Source organism: Bubalus bubalis, chromosome 3, assembly GCF_019923935.1.
Source record: "Bubalus bubalis isolate 160015118507 breed Murrah chromosome 3, NDDB_SH_1, whole genome shotgun sequence".
NCBI lineage: Eukaryota > Metazoa > Chordata > Mammalia > Artiodactyla > Bovidae > Bubalus > Bubalus bubalis.
The window spans coordinates 2,908,400-2,915,592 of NC_059159.1; the positions used below are offsets into that span (position 1 = coordinate 2,908,400).

Below are 7,193 nucleotides of genomic sequence, written 5' to 3' on the forward strand. Positions count from 1 at the left end.
TTAAACATGTGCTACTTTCAATAAATGTTTAAGATTTTATCATAAATACTAATATATGTGTGTTCCTTTTTCATTTATTTTTATTGGCATATAATCACTTTATAATGTTGTGTTAGTTTCTGCTGTACCTCAAAGTGAATCAGCCATATGTATACACATCTCCCCTCTCTTGGATTCCTTCCCATTTAGGTCACCACAGAGCATTGAGTTAGAGTTCCCTGTGCTATTCAGTAGGTTCTCATTAGTTACCTATTTTATCGGAGGAGGCAATGGCAGCCCACTCCAGTACTCGTGCCTGGAAAATCCCATGGATGGAGGGGCCTGGTGGGCTGCAGTCCATGGGGTCACTAGGAGTCGGACACGACTGAGTGACTTCACTCTCACTTTTCACTTTCATGCATTGGAGAAGGAAATGGCAACCCACTTGTGTTCTTGCCTGGAGAATCCCAGGGATAGTGGAGCCTGGTGGGCTGCCGTCTATGGGGTCGCATAAAGTCGGACACGACTGAAGCGACTTAGCAGCAGCAGCAGTAGAAAGGAAAAGACAAATACCGTAGGATATCACTTATATGTGAGATTTCAAATACAACACAATGAACCTATCTGGAACGAAAACAAAATCATGGACCCAGAGAATAGATTAATGTGCCCAGGGCGGTGGGTGGGGGACTGGAGAGGGGTGGAGAAGGAGGTTGGGGTGGAAGATGTAAGTTTTTACATATATGGATAAATGGATAAACAAGGCCCTACTGTATAGGATAGAGAACTGTACTCAATACCCTATATAAACTATAATGGAAAAAATGTAAATATAAAAAACTGGATTGCTTTGCTGTACAGCAAAAATGAACACAACAATGTAAATCAATTACACTTCAATAAAAATTGATCAGAAAAAGTTCTTAAAAGAGAACATCTATGTCTTGACTGAGTGCTTGCTCCTCCTACTCTGAATGAAATCGGTTAATTACACCTCCTGCAATCAAATTAGATTATATCTGTCTATCAATTCCTTTTATATTTGGCGTATATTCCTTGGGCAAACATAATTTTGACAGTATTTGCCTTGTTAATAGCGGTTTGCTCCTAGAACTAAAATTCTTTACACTGTCTCTCAAGCCAGGCAAACTGAGGCTTTACACACACTTTAAAAAAAAAAAAACAAACCCTGTTTCATACCACTGATTACTGCTTAGGCTGGAAAGCCCACAATTTAATTATTGGATTAACCACACTAATCATCTCCTTGAACCAGCTGTCCAATTGCCAAATTGTCCAACAGAGAGGAGTAGCATTCAGCTTGCGGAGAAATTCTAAGTCATTACAAGCAATTAGCAGGAAGCAGGATAGCAATGACTAAAGATTTATTTTGGACTCAGACTCTCTGAGATGAAATGCTGGCTGGCTGCTGCTGTGGGCTTTTGAGCATTTACTGTACCTTTCTGTATTGGCTTCTGTTTCTTTTTTTTTTAATCTTGAACAATCACTCAAGTGTATAAAGTGTTAGTCGCTCAGTCAAGTCTGACTCTTGAGACCCCATGGACCGGAGCCTACCAGACTCCTCTGTCCATAGAATTCTCCAAGCACGAATACTAGAGTGGGTAGTCATTCCCTTCTCCAGGGGATCTTCCTGACCCAGGGATTGAACTCGGGTCTCCCCCACTGCAGGCAGATTCTTTACCATCTGAGCCACCAGGGAAGCCTGAAGTGTATAAGTGAAGTGTCTATTAATCACTCAGCACAGGTTCTGTCATTTAAGCATGTAAAACCTAAATGATGTTATAATTATTATGATTTATCCAAAGCTATGTTATCTCTGATGGCAGCTAGTAAATTCTGTTTTCTTTCCTGTAGAGCCACAAGTTTCTCCCTTTTCCTTATATTTTTGTCATGTAAGATTAAAAAAAAACAAATTGGCACAGTTCCAAGGGAGTCAACCCCAATCTTTTGGAAGGCAGTGGGGGGCAGGACCTACAGCAGGGGGTGAAAGGGCTTCCCCCAAAAATGTCTGCACTTAGGAATATTAGATATGGAGCTAAATGACTTTAAAAAATCCGTTACTGCATAAATACCAAATTAGGACACCTGTTACGGGTGGTATCTGAATACGTGTCTACTAACGATGACTAGAATGTTCTTTGCCTTTCCATAGAGGGACTCTTGTTACTCTTGGGGCTGTACTAAGACTTGGCAAATCAGTGCCCTTCTGGAGAATGTAACCATGCTTTGTGGAGCTGGCCCACAGGCACTCAATTATTTAGAGACTCTTGGGCACATGGCCTATCAGCTCTTGGATGGTAATTCAGAAGTCATGGGGGCTGCCTATCTGAGCTGCTGAGAAGAGGAATGTTCTACATCAGACATTGATGTGTAGCACGTGATGCCCTGAAGTCTCCAGTCATGCTCTGGTCTAGCCTTTGCCTCGATTGTGTAGAGATTCGTAGAACGCACTGTGGATTCTGTAGTTCCCTACAGTATGAACTTCTAAGTCACATGTGGCTCTTTGGTCAGATACATTTCTATAGGATTAGATCTGCTGTACTATTGGGTTGACCAAAGAGTTCATTTTAGCTTTTTGGTAAGATGTAATAGGCTTTCCAGGTGGCAAAGTGGTAAAGAATTTGCCTGCCAATGACGGGGGGATGTGGGTTTGATCCCTGAGTCAGGAAGATCCTCTGGAGCAGGAAATGGCAACCCACTCCAGGTTTCTTGCCTGAAGAATCCCATGGACAGAGGAGCCTGGTGGGCTACTGTCCATGGGGTCACAAAGAGTCAGGCATGACCAAGCACCTGAGCACACACGCATGCATGGAAAAACCCAAACAAACTTTTTGGCCAACCCAATTTTTAAAAAAATGTATTTAGAAATATGATGTTACATGGAAAATAATCATTATCACTTTACATATTTTTGACCCCCGCCTAGTCAAAGCTATGGTTTTGCCAGTGGTCATGTATGGATGTGAGAGTTTACTATAAAGATGAATGCTGAAGAATCAATGCTTTTGAACTGTGTTGTTGGAGAAGACTCTTGAGAGTCCCTTGGACAGCAAGGAGATCCAACCAGTCCATCCGAAAGGAAATCAGTCCTGAGTGTTCATTGGAAGGACTGATGTTGAAGCCGCAACTCCAATACTTTGGCCACCTGATGCGAAGGGCTGACTCATTGGAAAAGTCCCTGATACTGGGAAAGATTGAGGGCAGGAGGAGAAGGGGATGACAGAGGATGAGATGGTTAGATGGCATCATCGACTTGATGGACATGAGTCTAAGTAAACTCCAGGAGTTGGTGACCGACAGGGAGGGCAGGCGTGTTGCAGTCTATGGGGTCACAAAGAGTTGGACACGACTGAGCAGTTTAACTGAACTGAAACCTTTGTATAATGAGTTCACTTGATCCTTAAAACCATCTTGGATGCGTGGCAGATGTCTTGCCAAAACAATGCAGCCAATAAGTGGCAAACAATGCCGTGAATCCAGACTTTGACTTGAAATTCCTTATGCTTCACTATGGACTTCCCTAGTGGCTCAGATGGCAAAGAATCCCCCTGCAATGCCGGAGATCCAGGTTCAATCCCTGGGTGGGGAACATCCCCTGGAGAAGGGAATGGCTACCCACTCCAGCATTCTTGCCTGGAGAATTCCATGGACAGAGGAGTCAGGCAGGCTACACTCCATGGGGTCGCAAAGAGTTGGGCACAACTGAGCAACTAACACACACACACACACACACACACACACACAGACACACACACACACACACGCTTCACTATACCTCATTCTCCCTGAGCCACATATTACATCACTCATGGAAGTGTAAATTTAAAAATGACCTGACCTCACCTCTTATTTACTCACTGAGTCTTGTTTGACCTTTTTGACCGCACTGACCATAGCCCGTCAAGCTCCTCTGTCCATGGGATTTCCCAGGCAAGAATACTGGAGTGGGTTGCCCTTTCCTTCTCCAGGGGAATCTTCCCGACCTAGGGATTGAACCTGCATCTCTTGCATTGACAAACAGATTCTTTACCAACTGAACCACCAGGGAAGCCCCTATCTTACCTCTCCTCCCAAATTTCCATGCTCTCTGCTACCTGCCAAAGTCATGGCCTTCATTGACTTCTCCACTCCCTATTTAGTGACCAAGATACCTGAAAACTACTGTAGAGGAAGGAGCTTTGCAGTGTTGAGCAGAATGCAGGTGTCTAGGGCTTTGCGATCCAGACAGTCTGGTGTCACTTCCTGAGAAACCTGGCAGTCAGTGCTGATGTTAATGACTATGCCTCTTGACCTTTGCCTCCAGGTAGATTCCAAGCCCTCTGTTTCAATACCGCCGCCTCTCCTGACTCACTGCGCTTCTGACTTCCACAAACAACCAAACCAACATCCTCCTCTTCCTCTTCATTCCACCTCTGCTTTCTGTATTTCCATTCTAATATACAGTGAAACACTTTCCGAGAAAAAACCCGACCTGTTACAGGCAAGATAATCAGGTTTATGTCTTCTTAATCATAGTTGATTTATTATTGCCTTCCTTTTCAAACCAGTCAATCCTAAAGGAAGTCAAGCCTGAAGATTTCCTGGAAGGACTGAAGCTGAAGCTCCAGTCCTTTGGCCACCTTAAACAAAGAGCTGACTTACTGGAAAAGACGCTGATGCTGGGAAAGATTGAGGGCAGGAGGAGAAGGGTGAGATGGTGGATTTGAGCAAACTCTGGGAGATAGTGAAGGACAGGGAAGCCTGACACACTGCAGTCCATGGGATCGCAAAGAGTCAGACACAATTTAGTGACTGAATATCAACAAATTATTGGCCTCAGAATCTCATCCCCTAGGAGCTGGTCCCCTCTTTCCCTGGGCCTTCACAGTTCCCTCAAGGGTAATGATGCTCTAGACCAGGGGTCCCCAGCCCCCTGGAGCTAATGCCTGATTACCTGAGGTGGAGCTGATGTAATAATAAAAGAAAAAAAGTGAACAATGAGTGTAATGTGCTGGAATCATCCCCAAACCAGCCCCCACCCTGGTTCGTGGGAAAAATTGTCTTCCATGAAGCTGGTCCCTGGTGCTAAAAATGCTGGGGATGGATCCCTAGGGCTTCCTTTTAGCTTCTTTTGGAAGATCCAAGGAATATGCAGCCTTTCATGGGCAATTGCACCCTAGTCAGAGATGCATGAAATTGTCAGCCTTGATTCTGGACCACTCTCAGTCCTGGTTACAAAATGCCCCAAACCAGAGACCCGCCACGTACGAGAAAGTATAAGATGTTAATGTTTTCAAACAGGGCCCGAGTGTCCTTTCGGCTCTCCTCCGTGATTATTCATTAGTCATTCAGCTTCAGATCATTGTCGCTGTCTGTGTGTTTTCCAGGTCCTAATTAAACATGTTGACTGTACATCTGATGAGCCAAAATCACTGATGCCTCATCCACAGGTTATGTCTCCCATAATTACCAAGCTGCATCGGTCAGAGGAGGAGCCCAGCAGCAGCTTCATCTTTCCAGATGGAGAGTTTAGAGTCACATGACTGTATCCCTGTTATTAGCACACACTAACGTGGGCTGTGGATATCCCCTGCTCACTGAATCATGACCAAGTCCTTTTCTGACATAGTGACTTGTTGGATGGACTAGATTTCTGCTTTAATACCCCACCCAGATATGCACTGGAACTTTTCTGGGCTTTGTTTTTTAGCTTTTTTTTTTTTTTTAATAAACACTCAAAGTTCATTATTTAGATCAGATATAACTAGAAGAATAGATATATTGACAGGCCACTAAATTTACACAATAGGTAGTAGCTCAGTGACAAGGTGCTCTGGTTTTTTGGAGGGGCTGAACCCCAAATATAGGGCTGCTCCTGAAGGCTTTCACGGAGGTTTCTTCTTCCAGGAAGGTTTCCCAGATCTTTCTCGTCATTTCCCTTCACCAAAGTGAAGTAAACGGTCTCATCCTCAAATGTTCACATAACTTTATTTCACCTGCTTTCCTGTACTGGAGTTACTTATTCATGTCTTACCTCTCTATTAGAGAGAAGCTGCTGTAGAGAAGATGTCTCTTTCATTTATCTCCCCATGGACACCTTGATTAGCACAGTGTGATGTAAGTTGAGTAGATATTCTTGAATGAATGAGTGAATGAATTGATAAGCATTTAGAGCTGGAACTTGAAGGACAGACAGGCAGGTTGAGATGCTTTTTATTTTATTTTTTTCTGGGAATTCAATCTATGTTGCTTTATTATACATCTTTTTTTTAATTTAAATTATTTATTTTAATTGGAGGCTAATTACTTTACAATATTGTATTCGTTCTGCCACACATCAACATGAATCCACCATGGGCATACACGTGTTCCCCATCCTGAACCCCCCTCCCACCTCCCTCCCCGTACCATCCCTCTGGGTCATCCCAGTGCACTAGCCCCAAGCATCCTGTATCGAACCTGGACTGGTGATGTTTCTTATATGATATTATATATGTTTCAGTGTATTGGGGTACAGCTGATCAACAGTGTTGTGATGGTTTTTCAGGTGAAGAGAAAAGTGACTTGCCCATTCGTATACCTGTATTCATTTTCCCCCAAACTCCTCTCCCATCCAGGCTGCCTCATAGTACTGAGCAGAGTTCCCTGTGCTGTGAGTAGGTCCTTGCTGATTATCCATTTTATCTAGAGCAGTGGGTACATGTTCTGGTTTGGCAAGGACATCTGGTGACTGGGGTGTGCGATACTGCTCTTTTGACTTGGGCTCTATTCTACAGACCAGAATTCCGCTTTTCATGTCCTACTAATAAGATGTAGCATCACAGACCAACCCAACATGAGGCGGGAGCCCTCCATATTTCTCCCTTAGACACTCTCCACCTTAGAGGGTGTGGCTGTCTTGGCAGAGTCATGTTTTAGACCAAGGTGAGCCCCCTTGAACCTCTATCCCATCCAGTTTTCCCTTTCTGACCAAGAATTGGGTTGGCCAAAATGTTCATTTGAGATTTTCAGAAAAACCGAAACGAATTTTAGGTCAACACAATGCCTAAAGCCTTGGAATCACTCTCATTTAGTTATACTGAATTTTGAGATAAATTGCTCATCTTTCACATGTATCACCAGTGGATACCATCATTTAAAAAAAGTAAAGGTAGCCATGTAACTTGGGTCTAATCTCTTCCTTAAAACAATGGTGGGCTGAGAACTTGGCCCTG

General features: G+C 43.6%; 1 long non-coding RNA gene across 1 annotated transcript; it reads left to right on the forward strand.

Moving 5' to 3' along the window:
- The first annotated feature begins 4,629 nt into the window (after window positions 1-4,629).
- On the forward strand, window positions 4,630-5,724 carry LOC123332492. The gene is made up of 2 exons (XR_006549261.2): window positions 4,630-4,688; window positions 5,367-5,724. It is a non-coding gene; the product is annotated as an uncharacterized LOC123332492 (long non-coding RNA).
- Window positions 5,725-7,193: the final 1,469 nt, after the last annotated feature.